Source organism: Pinus tabuliformis, chromosome Q (assembly GCF_031772625.1).
Source record: "Pinus tabuliformis cultivar Carrire ecotype Pingquan chromosome Q, CPIR1, whole genome shotgun sequence".
In the NCBI taxonomy this organism is placed as follows: Eukaryota; Viridiplantae; Streptophyta; class Pinopsida; order Pinales; family Pinaceae; genus Pinus; species Pinus tabuliformis.
The window spans coordinates 480,050,931-480,076,702 of NC_142296.1; positions in this window are offsets into that span (position 1 = coordinate 480,050,931).

A 25,772-nucleotide genomic window follows, 5' to 3' on the forward strand; every position below is an offset into this window, starting at 1 on the left:
GGCTACACCTCTTGTCGATGGAGTAATTGGTTCAGTGTCCCAGGCCCCTACAAAATCTTCTTCCAAATAGAAGTCGGTCTCAAACACTGATTCTAATAATCCCTCCCAGAATTCACCTGGCCCTGGTAAAACCTTTGAGGTCCACGCTGTTCAGTCTACCGTAGCGCACAAATACTCAAAAGGTAAAAGAAATGCAAAGGCAAGGGAAAAAACGATGCCCCAAAATAGGGTCCTCCTAAGTCGTCTGCTGGTGACGCTTCACAACGGAAACCTAAGTATCCATGCCTCATTTGTGAGGAAGATCACTATACTAAGGATTGTCCCCACCGGTCCGAAGTTAGTCATTTGCTCAAAGGGACCCCTGCTATCCTTAAAGAGCTATTTTGGTCTCAGCAGACCCAAATGGTTGACCAACCTCAATCATATGCTTCTTTCGGATCCCAAGTGTTCATGATGAGTATGCCAATTAATGTGGCTACTAGATCAAAAGATTATCAGACTCCTACCCCGACGGCAGGGAAAGAGAAAGAGGCCACCCCTTCTTCTTCTGCCCCATCGAGTTCTGGTCCTCTCCATATAGAGTGACCTAATCTTGATTCCACTGTTTGATCACCTTCTCGTGGTGTGCTAAGGAAATCCTCGTACAATCCTAATGCTTGAGATGCTCAGCACTATAATATTGTTGAGGATTTGGCTCAGGCGTCATCGACTATGTCTACTCTCGAGGTACTCCAAAGCTTCCCATCCCAGCATAAATCATTGCTGTCGGCTATTGGAGGTATTGATACTACTGATTCTAGTCTTATATGTTTTGATCTAGAAAACCACATTCTGCGCTTGCCTCATCAGATTTCCTTTCTCATTCAGGTCATCATCAATGAGAAAACCATTCATAGGACCATCATCGATGAAGGTGCTTCTACTTGCATCATGTCAGTCGCTTGTTGGAAGGAAATAGGTTATCCTACTTTGAACCAGTCCCCTAACATGATGGAAGCTTTCGATGGGCGTGATTCATGACCATTCGATGTCTTACCTAACCTTTCCATTACTTTGGAGGGCAAGATAGTACACGTTGAGGTGGAAATTATTGACGCTATTCTCAATTATAATCTTCTACTTGGACGGAGCTGGACCCACGCCATGCATGCTATAGCCTCCCCCCTATTCCATGTGATTCGTTTTCCCCATCAAGGGAAGATTGTCACAGTCAACCAACTGTCCTTATTGGCCTCTTCTTCCTTAGATGGCAATGTTTTGTATGTTAAGCACACTGGTGCTCCTTATGAGAGTGTGGGGGAAGGGCTTTTTAAAGATCCTGCTTTAATGGGAATTTTTCTGCTCCCACCTCCTCATGTTGCCTCTATCAACATGATCTCGGTCAAATCTGATCCTTGGGTCGTCCCTTCACTAGATCTTGTTGATACTTGGGGCGAGGTTATGCCAGTTAGTCCCGCAGAAGTCAATTATGTGGAAATTATTTCGGCCTCAAGTTCCTTTGATATTCCTGTTTCAAGAACATCTCTCGATACGTATTCTCAATCCCCGTGGCTTGGTCCATTAGAATCTCTCGATCCCTTAGCCGATACTTTTCTTTCTGGCGAGAGTATCATGGAAGTAATGTCTATGGAGGACATGCCTTGGAATGATACTTATCATCCTTCCTTGTTCCTGCCTATCCCGATGGTCATGTATACTTGTCTCGAAGAGTTCTCTTCTCAGTTCCCTTTCCTACCACTTCAGATGCCAATCATGACTCATGAAGCGTGGTTGGAAGGAAATATGGGTAACATTACCCAAATGATGCCAATTGATATTTCTGTCAAACCCGACGTCGTTGAAAATGTCCATATCGGGGTAACTTGTTCTCTAGCTGAGATCAAGCTCTATACTCGTTTATTCCAAGAATTATGTGATGTGTTTGTGTGGTCATATGAGGAAATGCCTGGCATTGATCCTAGCATTGTCATGCATGAAATACTGACTTACCCTCACACGAAGCCTGTTCGCCAACGACTCCGCCCAGTGCACCCTAGGAAAGCAGCCGCCATTAAGGGTGAAGTTGAAAAACTTCTCAAAGCTAGATTTATTTATCTGATCCCTCTCATAGATTGGGTATCAAATATTGTACTGGTGGCAAAGAAACAAGGCATGATCCCTGTTTGCATCGATTATTGTGATCTCAACCATGCTTGTCCTAAGGACAACTATCCTACTCCCTTCATTGATCAGATCATTGATGACTACGCTGGGAGCGAGATATTTTCCTTCATGGACTATTTTTCTGGTTACAACCAGATTAACATTGCCCTGGATGATCAAGGAAAGACAACCTTCATCTGTCCCTCGGGTACTTTTGCGTACAAAAAGCTACCTTTTGGCCCGAAAAATGCTGGGGCCACATTTCAGCGAGCGATGTCCTTTGCATTTCCTGACATTCGAAACATCATTCAACCTTACTTGGATGACCTTCCTGCTCATTCTCATAAGCGCTGTGATCACCCTAATCACCTCTAGCAAATTTTTCTTCGCTGTAGACACTACAACATTCAGCTAAATCTGCATAAATTTGTCTTTTGCGTCGAATCTGGGTGACTCCTCAGCTTTATAGTTTCTCAGGAAGGCATCTTCCTTGATCTGCTTAAAGTCAAGGCCATTGTTAATTTACCCCCTCCCTCTTCATTGCACCAACTACAGAGCCTGCAGGGAAAAGAAAATTCCCTCCGTCGTTTTATACCGAATTATGCCGAGCTAGCTTTAGGATTTACTCGATTTCTCAAGCAAGGAATGCCCTTTATTTTGGATGAGCTTGCCCAAAAGTCTTTCAACAACCTTAAGGCTGTTCTCGTGAAAGCTCCTTTGCTACATCCCTCGAATTATCATTGTGATTACTTCCTCTATCTAGCCACGACCTCTAGTACTATTGCCATGGTGTTGGTACAAGATGATGATGAGGGAAATGAACATGTTATTTCCTACCTCAGTCGCAATCTCTTCAACACTGAGACGCGTTATGCCCACATCGAGATATTGGCTTTGATTGCCATACAGGCTATTTAGCGCTTTCGGCACTACATTCTCTTATGCACAACTACTGTGATTTCTAAATGCAACCCCATGACCTACATCCTGGCTCGTCAGTTGCTGGGGGGCAAGTATTCTAAATGGATTGTCATCCTTTAATAATTTGATTTGATGTTTACTACGGCCAAATCTAAGAAGTCACTAGTTTTTGCCAACTTAATTTGCTCCTTTCCTTCTGCGTTTCTCCCTGCTGGTGCCGATGAGCAGCTCCCAGATGAGACTCTTTTCCTAATTAGCACCCTCGAACCGTGGTATGGTGATATCATCGTGTATCTCTAGACGTCCACGTTCCAGTCTGCATTGACTAAGGATGATCGCTACTGCATTCGGCATCAATCCCAACCCTATCGGATTATTGGAGATATTTTATACTGTGTCGGTGTCAATTTAGTTCTTTAACGATGTCTGACTCTTGAGGAAGCTGAGAATGTCTTGAATGACTGCCACTTTGGGGCATGTGGCAGTCATATGTCTGGATATGCTACTGCTCAAAAAATCCTTCACGTGGGTTATTTCTGGTCTTCTATCTTCAAATATTGCATCGTTGCTGTTCGCAAGTGTCACGACTGCCAAATTTACCAGCGCAAGATGCGAGCCCCACCCGCTCACCTACACCCCGTCATTACCATTGGTCCTTTTGCCAAATGGGGTATTGACTATATGACAAGTAACCCTCGCACAGTTAGGAGGTATGGTTATATTATCGTTGCTGTGGATTATTTCACCAAATGGGCCGAAGCGATGCCTATATACTCTGCAGATGGTAAAACGACGACTCAATTTCTATTCAATCACGTTATTTCCTAATTCAAGGTACCTCAAGCCATTGTCACTGACCATGGATCCCACTTTCGAGCTTAGATCATGGTTGAGTTGACCTGTACGTTGGCTATACACCACGATGGCTCAACCGCGTATTACCCTCAGGCCAATGGTCAAGTTGAAGCTGTGAACAAAGTCTTGGTTACAATGCTTCAACATACTATTGGGATGCATAGGTCAAATTGGCATCTTATGCTCTTTTCATCTTTTTGGGCTTATCGAACCTCAACCAAAGACGCAACTGGTTTCACACCATTCCAGCTAGTCTATGGTCTGGAAGCAACGTTGCCGATTGAGTGCGAAATTCCTTCACTCAAGCTAGCTGTCGAACTTCTCCTTGAAACCTCACCTCAAGAAGAGCACCTTTTGTATTTAGAATGACTGGATGAGAATCACCACTTTTCTGCCTTGGTCATTGAGGCACAAAAGAAATAAGTCAAGTCCCATTTTGGTCAATTAGTTTCCCCTCACACATTTTCTAAGGGTGACTTGGTTTTACTATATGATCAGGCCAATGATAAGCTGGGGGCAGGCAAGTTCGAACCCATGTGGCATGGGCCCTACATTGTTAAATGTGTGTTGCAAAAATGGGCCTATAAACTAATTGATTATGAAGGAAAGCCTTTGGACAAGCCTCGAAATGGGCTTTATCTCAAAAAGTACTATGCTTAGGTCATCTTGCATGGTTACTTATGTACATTAGTGTGTCATTCATTTTTGTGTAGTGTGGTTGGTGTGTTAGTTTTCAAACAACTTTCTTGTTTACTATATTTTTCTCTGCTTTGCAGATGTTTGTGACTCCTCACATTGGTTTTGCTGATGGTGCTTGCTGTAGTACCCGGAATCTATCTTCCGTAGCATGGGCCATTTATGACCCCCATTGTGAGTTGATTGTTCTTCAAGGTATTTTTTTAGGTCGCACAACTAATAACATTGTTGAATACAACGTGGTTATCGAATTGTTGTCAGAAGCCATTGCTCTTGACATTCGGAATTGGTTGTCAACCTAGATTCACAGCTTGTCGTCCTTCAACTCAATGGGAAATATTTCGTCAGAAACCCTCAGATATTGAGAATGTGTCTACATATTCGTCTACTAGAAAGAAATTTTGATTACATTACATATCATCATATTCCTAGACACATGAATACACTGACAGATGCATTAGCTAATTATGCGTTGGATAGCCATTTACGAAATATGTGAAAATTAAAACAAATCATTTGTACCATAGTAAGCAAGAAAATAAAACATATATATATCTATATATATATCTATATCTATATATATATATATATATATATATATATATATATATATATATATATATATATATATATATATATATATATATATATATATATATATATATATATATATATATAGAGAGAGAGAGAGAGAGAGAGAGAGAGAGAGAGAGAGATAATGTTTGATACATCAAAACCCAAAAAAAAATAATATTTGTGTTCAAATAACATCAACGGCTCACAGGCCTCAAATATCCGTGGCACGCAGGCCTCAAAAAATGTAAATACTGGACCTAGGAACTAGTCAGCATGTTGCTCATGGTAGCATGTGATTGCTCGTGCTACACGAGTCAACAATCGGCGGATCCGATCTGATACCCCCACCGTATGTCTCTGGTACTAGCGTGGGATGTTTCCCACCCTGGCATACTCTGGGATCCCATGAGTCAACCCTCAAGGTTCCTCGCGATCGCGTCCTCATTGTCGCCTCCCTCCTGATAAGGAGCGACATAAAACTGGCGAGTGATGCACCTGGCTATCAGGGACATCCTAGTAGGACGCTTTGGTCCAACATCTGCATTTTTTTAAACAAAATGTTATAAACATATATATACCAAAAAACATTTAAAAATTCAAAAAATCAAAAAATTGTTGATTTTTTACCTTCATTGTCAAAATCCCTCCATCAGGAAGAGGCATATTCAGATCTCCGCAGAAGTCGGTACCGCTGTAAGGCCAATCCTCCACTACAATCAGCCGTTATTGGAGCCATGAGAAAAAGGTGGGCCTGTAGGACATATGCTGCCCCTTGGTGATTCTAGGCATCAAACGACTCCAACAGAGCATCCGTGGGTCTCATGGCATTGACGGATCCACATCAGTCAACTGGTATTGGAACAACAAAACCCACTCCAAGAGGAAGGTCACTAGTACATATTCGAAGCAAAATTGCTTCAGGTTCCCCGCCTTCTCTTTTGACAATTGGCATTTCATGTTGAGCTTCATAGCTTCTGCCCAATTGAAGGTCGTTGGTGTTTTGCACTCGATATCATACAGTAACTTCGCTTTTTTGGTTTCATGTTGCACTTAGGACCCCGCCACCCTGTTGATGGTCAATAGTAGCACTCTTAGTGTAAGATCTCACATAGTTGCAATCTCAATCTTACCACTTTTTGACTTGAGAGCTTCTGGGTAGTGTTTGGCAAGTAGCATGGATATGCTTTCCCTTATCGACCGTGACCCATATAGGTTGATTGGTTCCCCTCTCTGGGACATTCCTGTGATGAAATATATGTATGAAGTTTCCAACTCCAACTCTTGGTCACCAATGACAAAAATTTCCTGATTCACGTCCTAGAGACTGATAAGATATCGAAGCAGCTCAGGTTGAGCTCGCATCCTTGGCATGAGAAAGAATTTGAGGAGTCCACAGTTCCTCAAGGAAGCCAAGCAATTCGGATCACCCATTGCTTGGGTATCCACATCTTCGTGCTTATGTTCCTTCCAGTCTACCATTTTCAACGATTCTTTCCTGCAAAAACCATGTAATCAAGTCAAACATCATTTTTGGCAAATAAAATTTGGATTCAAATGATGGATTTGAGAGAAATATTAGTTTTTCCTTTGTTCACAGTGCCGACGCGCCTGTTTTAAAAACAATTGCGTTGTCGGTGCATTGGGCAGTTTTAGCAACCCCCGGCCAGCGTGATTCTATGCCCGGAAGTCGCGCCGACCGAGGGCGATTTTTTTTTGCCAAAACCTCCCTCAGAAATCCAAAAAATGGACAAAATCAGGAATAAGTAGTATGCAAATGGAGCTTAAGGGCTTGGATCTTACCTGGAACTGACGGCTCGGCGAATGACCTCCCGGATCTCCCGCAATCTGCTCCAGAAAAATTAGGGCACAAGTGGGTAAAATGTTTTTTCACACAATGGTAAATGGTAAAAAATAAATGACTTTTCCCTCTTTTTATTTAGTTTTTCATAAAATGTTAGGGTTTTCAAGTATTTTTGACCTATTTTTCCTCAAGAATTGGATAATGCATTTACCTTTTGTGCAGCGACAGGGGACGAATGTTCGATGATGGTTATGGAGTCATGTTTCAACTCTTTTCTCGACTCGTAAAATTCATATGAAAATAGTGCCGAGTATTTTTCCCTTTCGACTTGTTAAAGAGAATAAAATGGGGGGTCCGCTTTCAAGCTCTTTTCCGACCCTTTAGACACGAAAATATTGATGATCTCTTGTCGTTTTGAACTCATTAAAGGCTATGAAACATTGTTTACCCAGTATATGTTTACCCCTTTTTCAAGCTAGGATGAACTACTTACAAAAATGGTACTCCTTGACTGAAATGGTCAAGCGGTTCTCTTAAGTATCTTTTTCTACCTTTTCGGGCTCGAGAGACACAAATGTACGAAAAGGGACCATGTGGAGTTTTCTTTTCTATGTCTTTTTCAAACTCTCTAAACATGAAAAAGATACCGAGTTACACCTTTGTCGGACTTGTTAAAACTTTAAACGACATCGGATTTGTCCCCATGACGAACATGAGCTTCTCCTTCCTAGGGCTCGTTAAAATTAATAGGTCGGATTCATCCGAAGGATGGAATTACAGTGCAAGTATATGCTATCCCCTTCAAGCTTGCGGTTAAAAAAAATAATTGGGGTACCTGCCAAGAATGGCGGGGGAAAATTTGGAAATTCTATTATTTGTGTTGGTAGCTCACTCTTGAACATGACACTTTCTGCTTCGTCTCAGGTTGGGATATCCTCATTTCATCTTTGACCTTCCTGGGTTCAGTTGTTTATTTTTGCCTTCCATTTGATCTCTGATACGTCATCATGACCACCGATCCTATGGATCCAAAACCTGCCAAACTCCGTGTCGTGTCGCTGATATGTTCAAGAGTTGTCCTTCTATAGTTACACTTACCCCTGATTCTCTGTATCATCCAAAATCATTTGCATCCCTTTGTCTCGTGTCGATGATGTGGGATACATCACGACCCTCCTTCGACACGGTCGCTTCCTATCGACTTCATCTCATTATCCATGAAGTTGATTAAGAGACTCCCTTCCAGTACCTTAAAGCTTGCATGCCCTAATGGCAAGTTCTTCGCACTCGATGACAAGTTCACATCATTGGCTTTCGATCTGGTGATTTCATGGGTGTTCGACTTTAGTTCCTTTATTCACATTCCGTGAATTGTGCTGATAGTACCTTGAGGGCCATTGTCATTATTGGTGGCTCTCTCATGCTTGTTAACAATTCACATCATTGACTAGTAATCAAGCGATCTTCTAGCATGTTCGATGACAACACATCTATTCACATGTTAGAATTTTTACTTTGATTGGGTCGTGGTTGAGTGCAAGACCATGGGCTCATATTACAAAAGTCCAGGTTGCAAGGTGGTATGACATGATTGTGCTAATATGCATGTATCTTTTAGATGGATTTCTATGACCATACCATGAATTATCACATGTGATCCTTCTCATTATTAGATGGCTACGACCATACCTTGGTTTCGATATGATCCTCTTTATCGGATGGCTACGCCCATACCTGGATCCATTTGACATGATCATTCTCTAGATGGCTGTGTCCATACCACAATTCATGTATCATTTGACAAAGTTTTCAATTATGTATATGTATTTGTACTTGCTTGTAGGTTTTTCGATGGCAGACTTTGGTTCCCCACACTGATTCATAAAGCATTTCACCCCTCACTCTAGTTCCACCTTCATGCTTTAGGGGGCATCTATTACACAACATTTTGTCACTATCCATGTACTCCCCGTTCCATGATCCTGGACGACCTCTACAGTAAACCCTACATGCCTTCCCATCATGAAGAAACCCCCATTGTGTCCCTCTTCATGAGAAGAACAATTCCCCTTTGCATCATTTCCCACAAAACTTTTGTTTTTCCCAGTTTACAAGACTGATGCTAATGAATAGTGTCCTCCTTGTGCCGATATGCAGAGATTATAATAGTCCCTAGTGCTGACCAGAGCGACTGAGCCTTTTTCCAGCCACGCCTGTCCTCTTTTGGAAAGTTCTTTAAAAATAGAGCAGAAGTTTCTAGCTCTAGAAGCTTCGTAACGAAAGTCTGGTAGATGGTTAGGTCGAATGGAGCCGAGGAGGTCCGTTTAGGCTCCTTTCCCCTATTAGGATGGAACTACCTCAAGAGATAAGATCTTCTCCTATGAGAAGAGGAACCATATCCCTTCCATCCTTGCTATATAAGCCTCCCTTTATCCCAAGCACAAGCTAGTTCTAATTATGCTCTGGTTGAAGTTTTGATTTTGGAGTAATAAGCAAGTTATTCATAGTTGTAGCTCTCTAGTTATGTGTGAGGGAGAAGTGTGAATTTGGTTTAGTGTAAAGACTAAAGGGAAGAGACTTAAGACTACTATTGTTGAGGCCATCATGGAATGCTAAAGGAAGTGTATGGGAACTTGGATTTTGTCGGAGGAGAACATCAACATCAAGACAATGGTTGTAATCTCTTCTTGATTTAATATATATGCAACTATCGATTGATTTCCTACATAATATGTCATTTCACATGTTTATGGCTTAATGTTTCTTGACTTGTTAAGTAGGTTGAATTACAATTTGTCTATTATCATGGTTGTTGTTTGCTTGTTTTAGGTGCTCGTAGAAGGAAACGGAAGATAGCTGGATCAAGGAAGCAAGGCCATCACCAAATGGGATAAGCGTACTAAGAGGTAGGCCATCTTAATTGTTTCTAACCTAAGGAAATGTTCCATAAAATGTCTTGATTTTGGCTAGACCCGATTTTAGGCTAGAGGAATTGTTTGTGTCTGCACTTGTAATTTCACTTCACCACACCTGCCATACTTCCATGCCTAGAAAGTAATGCATGAGCCCCATGTCCTTCTTCTCAAACTCTCTTGCAAGATCCTCCTTGTAGGACTTGATCAACTGATCATCGCCTGTCAAAATCAAATCGTCGACATATAAAACAATGATCAACAATTTACCTTCCACCACTATGTGGTACATGTTCGCATCCGATTCACTCTTGGTGAAGCCCAACCTAGTGAAGTAGCTATCGATCCTGGTCTACCAAGAACGAGGTTCTTTCTTTAGCCCCTACAATGGACTCTTCAGCTGGCACAAATGTGACTCACGGTCTAAGGTCTCAAAACCTTTAGGCTGCTTTATGTACACATCTTCCTCAATCGTGCCATTAAGGAAGGATATCTTTACATCCATCTAATGTATCTTCCAACCCATCTGTGCTAATAGTGCCAATATATATATGATCGATGAGTACCTTGCAACAGGAGAAAAGGTCTCATCATAGTTAATCCCCTCTACTTGTGAAAAGCCATGGGCCACAAACCTGGCCTTATGCTTCTCCACACTACCATCTGCAGCTTGCTTTACCTTGTAAATCCATCAGGAGCTCACCATTGACTTGTCCTCCGGTCTTCGGACCACATCCCAAACAATGTTACGAAATATGGAGTCATACTCCTCCACCATGGCATCAACCCAAACCGGTTGCTGCACTACCTCCTTAAAGGATGATGGCTCTGTCTCACTACATGTTCTCATAAGAGCCATGTAGCCAGTGTACCTCTCAGGTGACCTCCTCTGCCTGCGCTAAGATGTGGGTGCTCTCACATTATCCCATGCATCATGCAATAACCTGTCAGTCTCTCTTGTGCTCTTTATCCCATCTTTGGAAGACTCTGCTTGAGTGGATGTCTCCACTCCCGGATCCTCTACATGTGGCTACTCCACATCAATCTAAGGATACTCAACCTTATGAGCTAAAATCTCCTCAACCGCATGTAGCTCAAGATCCCTCTCAAGGGAAACTCGCATGGCCTTCTCCTCATCGAATCTGACATCCTTGCGAACCACTGTCATCTTGTTGGTCGATAAGTACACCTAATAATTGTGAGGTGTTTTAGTGTACCCCACAAATATCCCTAACACTTATGTTGGCTCAAGCTTCTTTCGTGCATCTTTGGTCACATGGCGATATACCGATAACCCAAAAATCCTAAAGTGACCAACATCTAGTCTCTTACTGGAATAAGCCTCCTCTAGTGTCTTCATCCCAAGAATCTGATGCGGGCTATGATTACACAAATAAACCATTGTGTTGCATGCCTCAGCCCACAAGTGTAGTGGTAGGCCCCGATCATGCAACATCGCCTGTGCGACCCTTACAATGCTTATGTTCTTCCTCTCGGCCACCCCATTCTGTTGTGGGGTATGGGGTGCCGTCAACTCCTGTTCAATCCCTTTTGATGCACAAAAGTTCTTAAACTCATTTGAGACATACTCACCACTGTTATCACTCCTCAGAGATTTAACCTTATTGCCATACTCTTTCTCAACCAATGCTTTAAATTCACAAAAATTTGTGAAAGTTGGATCCTTCTTCTGCATGAAAAATATCTAACATTTATGAGAAAATTCTTCAACAAATATAACATAATACCTGTGTTTGGACGTGGATGCTGTCGAGAATGGTCCACACACATATGAATGGACTCGCTCTAGAATCTCCTTTGCTCGAATGTCTTTGTCGTGAAGGGAAGCCTTGGTGTATTTTACTAAAGTACACCCCTTGCATGTATCAAATTTCTTAAGCGTATGTTTGGGAAGACCAGTAGAGATATGCTAAATGATTTTCAAAGCCCTATGATACAAGTGACTCAATTGCCTGTGCCATAACTCGCCAACATCTCGGATCTACACCTTCTCTTCTTTCGTGCTCAAAGAAACACACCCCTTTACCTCCAACTTATAGAGATTCTTAACTCGAATCCCTATCTTCTTTACTTGACTTGTGGCTATGTGTCGAAGGAATGCCTTTCCTTTCGAGAAATTCACATCATAGCCTTTATCCTTAAGCATGGCGATCGATACTAAGTTTTTCTTCAACCTGGGCACATACATAACATCTCTCAAGGTGAGAGGAGCACCCTGCTCCCTCTGAAAAGTAATCGTGCCCAATCCAGTAGCACTATACCTCCCGTCATCACCCATCTTGATATGCATCTAGATATCATTCTCCTCTAGGTCACAAAACTACTCCTTGTCACCAGTCATGTGGAATGAAGCTCCATTATCAAGGTACCATACACTACCCATCATTGATGACAACATGCATGTAATGAGAGTAAAGTCCAATTCGAATTGAGAGGCCAAAGAATCACCTGCTACTCCTCCTGAGGACTTCTTCTTGGATTTCTTGAGTGGACAATTTGTAGCAAAATGGCCCAGCTCATGAGAATGAAAGAACTTAACGTTCTTCATGTCTTTCTTCTTACCTCCATGGCAAGAATCTGATTTGGAATGGGACGCCTTCCCTTTCCCTTTCCTTGCCATACTTGCTAAGGTACAAATTTCCTCATCATCAGTCTTTGATGAGGAACTATCTTTGGTTTTCCTTCTAATCTCCTCCTACATCAAATCCGACCACAATCGTTCCCAATCTGGCAGCTTCTCCCTCCCATTGGTAGAGTTATGATATCTATTCCAACTCTTGGGAAGGCTTAGGAGAGCTAGGCTCACCATATCATCCTCGAAAATGGTTATTCCAACACTTCCAATCTCATCATGATAGTGAGTGAACTTGGTCAAGTATTTTGGAATGGTCTCGCCTTTCTCCATCTTGATTTTTCGAAGTTTTTCTTTCAGTGCCAACTTCCTATGGTCACTACTATTCTGGAATAGGTTCGTCAATGATTTCCACATAGCATACAGAGTTTCCTTCCCATGGAGACTTGATACAATGTGGTCTCGAACTCCCTCAAGGATTATCCACCTCGCCTTCGCCACACACTTCTTCCATTCGGCCAGATTCTATGCATCCAATGCTGCTGGCTTAGGAATGTCTTGATCAACAAATTCCTTGAGGCCATTATCCTCCAACACAACCTCCATCATATCCTTCCAGGATATATAATTCAAGCTGCCTTCCAAGGCATACTCAAGCCTCAAACCGTAGAAAGCCATTTTCCGATCCTGAAGTATGTATTGCAAATTTGAATTTCACCTGTAACCCAAAACTAAAAAATTGGAAATCTCCTCTAGTATACTGTCTTCAGCTTCGATACCATCTAGATTTTCTTGTAGATTCACAACTCATGTAATGTACTAAAACACAAGATAAAAATATACTCCACTCTTTAAACAACAAAAACCAATGATCGATGAAAACAATAATCGACAAGAGGAAGATAATTAAAGACATAACACAATTGTTTCTCTGGGGAAAGCCACTGCTCAAAACCACGACCATCTATTGCATTAATCAGAAATATGAGTGATAATACAAGTCTTGTTCTCACAAGAACAATTCCTGCACAAGTATGATCAAATCTTTGCCTCACAAGCCCACACTGAAGGCCGCACTGACCAACACTTAGCCAATTTCTTCTGCCTGCTGAGCCCCTATTTCCTTGTGCAATTCCTGAGAGGAATAGCCCACATTTAATTAGGAATTCCTTCTTCCATAATCACGTAATCCAAAACTAGGTCCTCTTCTAATTGCATGCATGATCTGTACAACTCACATCATTCAACAACTGAACATTGTCCCTGTACTCTAGTCTCAACTGGATCTTTCTTTGAGCTGACATGCATGAATTTATTATGAGGGAATCTTCAGTTAGCTGGAGTGGCACTGAGGATGCACCAGTGCACCAACTCACTACTAGACCTCTACTACTTCCTCCAACATTTAGAACTAGTTTAATTGACCATAACTCAGTCAAACTGAGTTATCTAATTACAACTCAAATAAACTCATTCTGGACCCCTAAATTTAGGTAGAACATATACTTGACTACATAAAGACTTCCAACTCGAAATACATAAACTAATTAAGTTAATTAAACTTAATTAACTATTTACAAGTTGCTATGAGAATATAATTAGATTTTAATTCATAGTTTAATTCAACGACAAATTAAACTAGAATTTCTTGTTGCCATTTCTCAACAAGTTTTACAACATTTAATGATTCTCGAGCCTATAAAATGTATGCAGTCCTTAATAAAAAGTTACCTATCTTTTTTTTCTTCTTCTTATCCATAAAAGCTTGTAATTCTATTTATTATTTTCATTAAGTCTATTAAATCTTGTGAGCTTTACTAATTATTTAATTTGTAAAATCTATTAAATCTATGTGAACTTTAATAGTTATTTAATTTGTAAAATTAGTTGTTTTTCATTTCATTTAAAAAAATATAAAATATAAAAGTTTATTATTATTCTTATTAAGAAATTCATAATTATTTAATTAGGAAAAATAATTAGATTTTCGAATTTCATTTTTTCCTTTATTATTTATCATATATATTGTATTATTATATATATTTTATTCAAAATAATAATAATAATCCATTTATAAAAAAAAATGTGCATAATAATTATTCGAAATGGTGTGAATGGTATAATTAGAAATAAAACATTGTTACAATAATGACTTAGGGCTCTTTTTCTTCCGGGAAAAGGGAGATCTTTCGAAAATGAATTATAGAGAATTCAGATCTTTGGAAAATGAATTATAAAGAATTCAATTAGAGACTCCTCAAAATTTATTTTGAACATGCTTAATCTATGCATATTCTATGTATATGAATTTGTAAACATGCGTCTCATCATGGATTTCCTATCCATTAATATATACTTACAAACTAAATGAAATCAAACATGTATCATGAATGATAGACTTTATTCATAATATATTAAAACCATTAAACATATATTAAAAAACATCCATTAATATATACTTACAAACTAAATGAAATCAAACATGTATCATGAATGATAGAGTTCATTCATAATATATTAAATCCATTAAACATATATTAAAAAACATTAAAACAAATATAAATGATATAATTAATTTATAATAAATAATAAATATATTAAAATTTTAAAAATAAATGTGTATAATGTGATTGTATATCATTAAATTATGAAGTCTCGAGTGCTAGTTTAATTAATTGAGTTTTTGTTGTTAATATATTTTTGTTATTGAAAGGTTACTGGTTTAATTCTCTTGACACTTCAAAGTTAGGGTTTATGGTTGAGTCGATAAGAAGTGATCCCTTCAAATAGATCTGTTTGGTACAAATATTCCGTGGACATAGCAATCATCAATCTCTAAAACCATGAACCACATAGAAAAAAACATAAAATTATATTAAAATATAAAGTAATAACATGCAAATAATACGGTGAAAATCTTTCTAATATATATTTACCATATGTAATGATTAAAATTTTCAAATATATATATAAATATAATTTCATATGCAATCATTAAAATTTTAAAAAATACATACATATATAATTTCATATTAAAATATAAACAATGTATTAAATTTTTATTTAAATTTTTATTAAAAGTTACAGATATATATGATTAAATTTATGGAAAGACTTATATTTCTAAAAATTTCAAAATTATTAATATAAAATATTTATAAAAAGCATGCTTTTAAAAACAGCACAGATTATTAGGTCATAGATTTAAGGAAGGATCATTTATTTCAATTTTGATAATTCTGATGTGACAAATTCTAATGTAAACATGTGTATTGAGAAGCATACTTCTTTACATTATTAATGATGATGTGATAAAATCTAATGTAAACATGTGTATTAAGAAGTGCACTTAAAGATGTAAGGGAATTTCAAACTTAATGTTTATGTTAGTGGGAACAATGTAACTCAAATGGTTCATAATGAAAACAAATATAATATGTCATGTTGCTGCTTAGTACTTGTTTTTTATGGAAAAAGTAATTGATAGCAGAAATATAAAAATTACCTTCATGCTTATCAAGATCTTAAATGTTTTCAATTATTAAAACATATGATTTGCAAGGCTCCATTTTGTAAGTGACATTATAATAGTTTAGATCTTCTTCAATTTTTGACTTTAAGTTTCTACTTTAGAATATTAAAACAAATTTTCAAAATATTAAAACAAATAAAATTGTTAAAGTTTTTAAGTAGGGAGATTTTTATAGTTGAATTCACAAAGTTAAGATTCAGTGAGTGTTTAGTTAAAACAATGAAATTTCTATTTTGCATTAAAATCATTTATAACAAAAATTTACACAACAAATTGCATCAATTGACTTTTGTTTGTTATCTATATTCTTAAATAACTAATGCATCTACAAATGCTTATAAGTATTTACCTTGCATTATTTGACAACTTGATATTTCAAGGCCTTATATGACTCCTACACAAGTTTCCCATAAAATTAAGCTAGCTATTAAAAGTATGTAAAAATGTTTGAAAGAAAAATATTTAATATCATAAAATCAAGATAACTATTAAAGGTAGGTAAAAATGTTTGAAAGAAAAACATTATATAATATTAAAGGAACACATAATTAATTATGAAAATACATGTTGACTTAGGGGCATACCAAAGAGCTATAAAGATTTATAATGAAGGGGACATTGTTTTTTATTATCAATACATTACATTAGTTTGAATTATGTTGTTAGTAAATAAATAGTCAAGTTTTAGGCGTTTTATATTTTTATGAAAAACAATAGAACAATATTTATAAGTATTGGGAGACTTTAAGTTATTAATAAATTACATAGGCAATAAACGTAAAATTAAAACTATAATATCAATTCCACTTAGAAATCAATTTATGAAGGTAAAAAACAATTTCGATAATTTTTTCAGATATATATATATATATATATATATATATATATATATATATAAATCAATTCAAATGTTGATAATCTATCTAAAAAAGTTGTATTAATGTAGGAATGGACTCAAATGCAGTAAGAGTTTAGAGGAAAAACTTAGATTGCATTTTCAAAAATATCTTTATATTGATATAGGAAGTGATAGAAAATCACAAATGTGTTTGTTGGATATTTTTGAAGTTGTTGTAGTAGTATTGGAGTCCTAGTAGTAAGGTTTAAAAGAGATTTTGTTAAAACTTAGGAATATTTTATTTAACTAGTGACATAATAATTTTAGATTTTTTTCTTATATTAAGTAGATTAAATATGTTAATATTATATATAAAAGTGAATCTATATAAAAAGTAATTTCTCATGTATATATATATATTAAACCACCAAAAAAGAATATCATAAAACAAAATGTGATTGTTAAATTTTTTAACTTGAACAAACTTTGTAAATTATTTTCAAAAGTTACACATTAATTAAATTAAATAATGAATTTTTCATAAATATTGAGATTTGATGTGTGTACTATTATGACACTTGGTGACATATAAGTTTTTTTGTTTTTGATTTTTAATTTTTATAAATAATGAAATTTTCATAAATATTGAGATTTGATGTGTATACTGTTTTTCATAAATATTGAGATTTGATGTGTGTACTATTATGACACTTGGTGGCATATAGAAATATTTTGATTTTTGATTTTTAAAATAATTTTTATTTCTGACAAATTCTATTTATAACCCCATAAAATTAGCCATTTCATCTATATGAGCCAATAAGAAAATGGAAATTCAAATTTCAGAAATTTCATTTACATTCAGTTTAATAGTTATTTTTTTCAAAACTTTAATAGACTTTATAAAATCTTTTTAATATTTTTAGAACTAATTGAAAGTCAAAGTGTTTTGACTATAAAATGATTACAATATAACCTGCGATAGGCAAGTATAATAAACATTATTTTTCTAATTATAGGGTTAGTGGAAGATGAGCGATGAGGATTATATATGACCCTAATGGAAAGAAAGAAATTTAGTTAACATGCACATTAGAGCATGCATTCAATAATGAGGCAGAGCTCTAGTAATCATTCATGGCTTATCCATCCTAAAGGAGAAATTTTGTGTATCATAAGCATTTCTAATAGAGGATTATTCAATTTTTACCATATCCTTGAATTATTAAACTTCTCTAAACAACTTTAGACTTTCTCACCTCACCTAGAGGGGTTATGTCTTTATGTCATCATTTTGAATCAATCTCCTTTTATCTAGTTTTAAGAGTGTAATATGGAGAGGTTGATCTCTAGGCTAGCATTTGTATAAAAATAGAGATGATTAATTCGTATAAACAGGGATTTCCTTTTACCACTCCTCTCCCATGCTTTTAATGGAGGCCCATATGAAGGACATAATGCTTTCTATGCACTGTACTGAGTTTCAATGATGAGATGCGAATTTACTACCATTATATCTTTCATTACCTATGGCATTTTTATTAGAGGCTCATACTTGAACGGTACATTGGACGAGAGGTTGGTCATGTTTGGGTTATTTCTTTAATAATTTCTTATGGACATATCTATTTGTTGCACATTTGCCTCATCACTAGGCCACATTAATGTGGTTCCCAATGAAGGAAAGGGTGACACCATGCTCATTTGTGCACAAGCCTAGATTTGTTGGTACTTATTTTATCCCATTGAAGTTACGAGGGACTAGAGATTATCCTCCTCCATGAACAATATGAAATGTTGTCACTATTGTCATAAGTGTTACATTTTTATGTGATTTGAGGGAGGTTTAGAGAGGGATGTGAAGACGTGAAAGGGAGATTGCATATTCCCACAATAGTGTCATAATCTCCACCACCTGATCGAATAAATGGAGGGAGGATTTGAAAAGAAATTTGAGCGTTTATAATGTGATTTGACATGACCATGTAGTCAAAAATACCTCTTAGATATTGGCATTTAAGGAGTCAGAGAAAGAACTTCATGTTTGTGAATTTTTATCATAAGAAGCAGTTGGACCTATATTTGCAGCTCAGTCCTCTAAATTATTTGGTAAATAAAATGGTGGTTCTTCTTGGTCTTCCTTAGGTTGTTGAGTTGTCTCTCATCCCTTCAACCTTAACATCAATTAGGGATTCATTGTTTGATGAATTATCCAATGGAAGCGCGGGGATATTATCTACATTGAGCATCACCACTCTAGTTAAAGAAAACACAATGAAATTAATTACCCTATAGACTAGCTATACAAGGACATGATAACACTCAAAGAAGATATGGAAGCACATGTGGATTTGAACACTACCACCCCTCCAAAGTAGAATTTTTAGTTTTTTCTTCTTTGAATTTTTTACATATTGTCATGCATCTTGACATTAGCTAAGTTTGTACGGTAGTATTACTACTAAGACTATTTAGTTTGGAGTTGTGAGGGGTAGCATAAAGTGTTTTTGAATTGGTTATTCCTACTTTTTCTTGAAGGATATAACAAATTTTAGATTTTTTATTATTAGAACACTCTCTAGTTTAGTGGCACACTCTCTAATTCAAAATCTATTTTTTATAGTTTAAAAAGTTGTGATTTCTATAGATGATGAAATAATCAAATGAAAACATTGTAGGAACAATGTCAAGAACTCCTAGAATGAAAATAGCTCTAGTTAGTCACTTAAAAAATGAACTAATACTTAACAAAATATATCATTTACAATATAATTACTTTTTTGTTTTCTTAAAGGAAAATTTTGCAGGAAGTTCCCCCTTATTTTGGTAACCCCAAAGGTCTTTCCCAGAAAGGAACTCATGACCTCCCCATTAGCCACATGATTTAGTAGATGATATTTCTGATTAAGATAACCCATGGGGCTCAATTACTTCTTATATTAGTGATCTGAAGTCATAACAAGTGAAAAATAGTTTTTACAAACTTGCCATTGACATTTATAAACAAATTTCTAAATTGGATGAAGATGGAGACCGTAAAAGGTAATTAACCTATAAATTATAATTCCTTGTACTATTAAATGCCATATGAATAAAAGATAATGATGATAACACCAATGAGAAGCTACATAGATATAATGTGAAGCTACCAATAATGGTGTATTCATTCTTAATCAATACACTGATCAAGACCCTGCTAGAACAAACATACTGTTTTGATGAAATATCCACACAATATCACAATATCACAAGATGAAAATAAGGTATAAAATAGTGAGTTTAAAGATGAGATATCCATGTTCAAGGAGTGAAAAGATCAACATGTTTCAATCCCGAAGGGAATCAACACTAGGAACATCATATAACAATCTAATCTCCTGATGACGATCTTGGCAGGGATAGAAACACATTGAGATTTTCATTTATTTAATGTAGAGTTCGCATATTTAAACCCACTTTTATTCCTACATATACCATAATTATGCATCAAATAACCAACATAAATATGCATTATTGGGAAAACGATATCACGTAAATATAAACATTGTATCTTGATCCAGGTGGATATTGGTGGCCACCCACCTATTCTACCTAGACCCCCCCCCCCCAAGTCAGTTTCATATGTTTCCTTGTTCATTTAAGCATTTACCATTTTTAGCAGTTTTTCAGGTCCTGAACTTTCGGAGCAGTTTTGACCCCCTAAACGGCTTTTTTTTGGGGGTCTGCGATAGGCCCATAGCCATAGGTAAGGTATTGCAAAGAAACTTGTAGTACTCAGAGAGACCTTTCCAACAAGGTATCGTACATGCCAAATCGAGATAATATGATCAAGTTATGACCCCATGAAGTTGGCTGCCCAACTAACCCCAACGGGGCCCACAAACTCTTGGTGTTACATCTCTTAGGGTTAGGGTTTTGGTTGTTTAAGGTTTTCTCATATTTTTCAATAATAAATAGGCCCTTGAGCCTCATTGTAACATAGTTCAGAGGCATGTAGCTGCCACATATCTTCTCAGAGATAAGCTACCATCGCCCGAGCTATTTTATTGCCATTTTGTTTGTAAGCATAGTTCAGTATTTTTCTATTAATGAAATGAAGTGTTTTTCTGCTTCATCTATGTGTTTATGATTATATTTGTAAGTTATTGCGTTCCTGTTTAAGTTTGGATCAGTGGTATCAGAGTGGTCTACTCTTTCTTTATGTTTCTTTGCATGTCCCCAACGAGGTCAGGGTATAAGGAGTTAGGGCTTGATTTGGTTGAACCATTGCAAGATCAGTTTTGAAAAACCTAGCGACCTCCCATGGTGGAAGAAAAGAAAGACAAGGGGGCAGGAAATCCTTTCAAAATGTTGCTGGAGGAAGCCCTCAAGCGACAGAGGGACGCGGTGATGGATAACTTTGCCCAGATCCTTCGACGACTACCCAAATGTGATGCATATTCATCCAACAATCACTCTGGAGGCACCACTCATTTTAAGGTATAAGTTAACTTTAATATTCCCATATTCGAGGGCCTGATAAATGCAGACGCCGTAGATAAATGGTTAAATCTATTGGAAGGATATTTTTCAGTTCATGGCTTTTCCAATCAGGAAAAGATTACTTTTTCACTTCTTAAAGTCACCCCGCATGTCAAGGATTGGTGGGAAACCTACTTTGAAAAAAAGGACGAGAGTGAACCCTCATTGTTTTCAGCTGCACCCACTTGGAATTCTTTTCCGAGATGCCATCAAGGAACAATATTAACCTGTCGAGAGCTATGACGACAAATACATAAAGTGGACCACACTACGGCAGGGAAGGGACCAAGATGTGCCATAGTTCACAAATAATTTCCATACCCTTTGCACGAAGATGGGTATCAAGGATACTGAGTGGCATTTGGTGCTCAAGTACCACGACTGTCTACACAAGTACATCCAGGATGAGATGGAGTTCTTGAACATTTCCTCTCTCGGCACAACGTATCAGTACGCTATCAAGATTGAGAAGAACTTTAAATAGAAGAAGTAGGACTTTGGATCTACGAATCCAAAGCAAGGAAAAGGCGCCCCCAAACCATAGAAAAAGGACCAAGCCAAGGCAGTGCTACCCAGAACAGCCCGCTGAAGCGGTAAGCAAAGAGCAACACCCTGAAGATGAAGAAGGACACAGGAAAATGGTGTGAGTTCCATAAGAGCTCCACTCACAATACAAGTGAGCGTCAGGCTAAGAAGTCACTGGTGGCCAAGCTGAAGGTTTCCGAATTAGACACAGGTTCCGACTTTGAATCAGAACTGGATAAGGGAACTGACAAAGGGAAGTAGATCATTGATGTAGAGCCCAGTGCCACCATGGCCAGCACCAAGATCCAGAAGATTGAGCTTGAAGATCTAGAGGAAGAGGAACACCTCTTCCACTCACATATGTGGGTGAAGGGTTCTCGGCTGCAGTTCATTGTCAATAGCGGGAGCCAAAAGAACCTCATTTTAGTAGAGGTCATGAAGTGGTTGGGCATAAAGACTATAACACATCCACAACTGTACACCATCGGGTGGTTTCACCAAGGACAAGATCTTCGTGTCAGCCAGTAATGCTGCCTTCCCTACAACATCAAGCCCTTCACGGATGAGGTACTATGTGACATTGCTCCTCTTAAAGTTTGTGATGTATTGTTAGGACAACCATACTTGTGGAAGCAACATGCTGTATATGAGTCTAGACCTCGCTCTGTGATTATTACTTTGGCTAATAACTTGTACATGATACCAGAGATAGCCCCACATACTGCCATCTCTTTGATTACTACAAAGCAATGCAGTAAGATCATTTCCCAGACCAAGAAATTTGTTTTCCTTATGATTCACCCCTAGGGAAAGAAGAAGGTTGTGGCCACAACTTCCAAGTAGAGATCCTCTGCACAACAACAACAGATGGACAAGGTCGTGGAGGAGTGCAGGGATATTTTTGCCTCATCCACAGGGGTACCTCTGCACTGTCAGGTCAAGCACTCCATCGATCTAACCCCAGGCACGCCGTTGCACAATGGACCGATCTATCGATGCTCTGTTATGGAGAACGATGAGATCAAGAGGCAGATTCAGGAACTATTGCAGAAAGGAAACATCAGGCCAATCTCGTTACCTTGTGGGAGCTCGATTGTATTGGTACAGAAGAAGGATGGTACCTAGAGGCTCTGTATTAACTATGGGGCACTAAAGAAGATCATTGTTCGGAATAGGTACCCAATCCCATAGATTGATGACCTTCCCATAGATTGATGACCTTATGGAGCAGCTCAAGGGGGCCAAATATTTCAACAAGATTGACTTGAAGTTAGGTTATCACCAGGTGCCTATTGAACCCTCCGATGTGTGGAAGCATGCCTTCAAATCTAAGGAGGGCCTTTTCGAATGGTTGGTCATGCCATTCGGATTAACGAATGCCCCTACAACCTTCATGAGATTGACGAATGAAATCTTGCGACCCTTCACCAATGCATTCGTGGTGGTGTATTTAGATGACATCTTGATCTTCAATCATATTTGGGAAGAGCACCTCCACCATATTCGACATGTCCTTCAAACCCTGCGCCAACACAAGCTATGTGCTAACTTGGATAAATGCACCTTTAGCTTGACCGAGGTTCAATATATGGGGTACATCATTGATGAGTAGGGTGTACATGTGGACCCATCCAAGATACAAGTCATTCGGGATTGGCCATCCCCAACCACTCTAACAGAGCTGTACAACTTTTTGGGTCTTTCCAATTTCTACCGTAGGTTCGTGTTGTGGTTCTCATATCACTTGGCCTTTAAGTCAAGTCACCAAGGGTAGAGCGAAAGAAATTTTTTTTTTGGTCGAAAACCCAACATCAAGTGTTCTCTGAGTTAAAGAATCGCCTCTACTCTGCACCAATGCTCACATTATTAGACCTACAACAACCATTTCAGATTGAGACATATGCCTCCGACTATGCTATTGGTGCGGTTCTTACTCAGCATGGGAATCCAGTGGCTTACCATAGTGAAACACTTTCAGACACAGTCCTAAAGTACCCCACTTACGATAAAGAAATGTATTCCATTGTGCATACCTTCCGTCATTGGAAGCACTACATTTTGGGGAAGGAAACGTTCATCCACAAAGACCACTGATCTCTACAATTCATATATACATAAGGGAATTTGCAAAATGATCGCCATCAGAAATGGTCCACCTATTTGCAATAGTTCCATTTAAATGTTAAGTATAAGAAGGGTAGCACCAATAATGTTACTGACTGCCTCAACCGACCACTGGTCATGGTGTTGATCACTGTGCTTGAATCCTGTCAAGCACGAGACATCGGGGTGGCCACATCTTTACAAGAGCAATCACGAATTTGGAAGCATATACCACGCACTCCTTGAAGGGAAGCAAGTTCCAAAATTTCACCTTCAGGATGCACTGTTATGCCACCTAGGACACATTTGTGTTCCTTCAAGTGAGCATGCCAAGATGATTTCGGAGGTGCACTATAGTCAGTTCGCTGGACATTTTAGAGTAGAGAAAAAAGTGGCAGTATTGCAGAAGTATTTTTATTGGCCGAAACTTTGTCAGGATGTTGGGAAGTACATTAGATCCTGCACCGCCTGCCCCATTGCCAAACCAAGCATCATGAAGCAAGGTCTGTATACTTCTCTACCTACTCCTAGTCGGCCTTGGGAATCTGTCTCCATGGATTACATGTTGGGCCTTCCTTCTACTAAGCATGACAATGATAGCATTTTCGTGGTTGTCGACATATTCTCTAAGATGGCCATCATGGCAGCCTGCAAGAAGAGTATCACAATAGAGGCGACTACTAAGCTCTTCTTTGAGCGAGTATGCGTACACTTTGGGATCCCACAGTCCATTGTCTTAGATCAGGACAACAGATTCCTGAGTGAATTTTTGTCAAGTCTTTGGTCAACGTTGGATACAAAACTTGTTAAGTCCACGACTTTCCATCCCCAAACTGATGGCCAAACAAAGGTTTTCAATAGGATGATTGTACACATTCTGTGCATGTACGAATTGGAGCATCCACGCATGTGGGATGAAAGTCTCCCCTGTGTCTAATACAACTACAACAAAGCTCTCCACAACTCAATAGGCCACAACCCCTTTCAGCTAGGGCTTAGATTTCAACCATTATGCCCAATTGATGTGGCCATATAATTTGCACCCACTCAGGTAGATTCAGCTCATGTTCTGTCTGACGTTGAAAGGAATAACAACTTCATTGAGCGCATTCAACACATCCGCCAGTAGGTCCATGATATATTGGATAGATCCAATGCTAAGTACAAGTAGCGCCATGATCAACATCGAGTTCCGCACAAGTTCTAGGTGGGTGAAAATTTTTGGCTACATTTGCAGAAGGAGCGCCTTACTGGACCCCACCGCAAGCTTCGCCTGCTTCGATATGGGCCATACACCATCACCAAGGCCATTAGAGACAATTCCTTCGAGCTCAGCATCTCGCCGTTCCTTGGTTTGCATCTAGTATTCAATGTAGATCACCTTCGACCATACTTTCCACCATTGTTGGACACATTTGACATTGCAAAATAACTCACACCAACAGAACTCAACCCGGACTGCATGGAACATGCCATAACTGATCAGATCATGAACACAAAGATCAAGAACACTCGCCAACAGAGGATACAACTATATTCAGTTGTCAAAGTAGACCAACTCCTTCACCAGGGAAAGTGTTTCACTAGGGACCAGGTTCAAAAGAAATTTCCTCACCTCTTGGAGGCTCTACATGCAATGGGGACCATTGCTTCCTAAGGGGGGAGGAATAATCCAGGTGGATATTGGTGGTCACCCGCCAATTACACCTAGACCCCCCTAGTTAGTTACATCTGTTTCCTTGTTCATTTTAGCATTT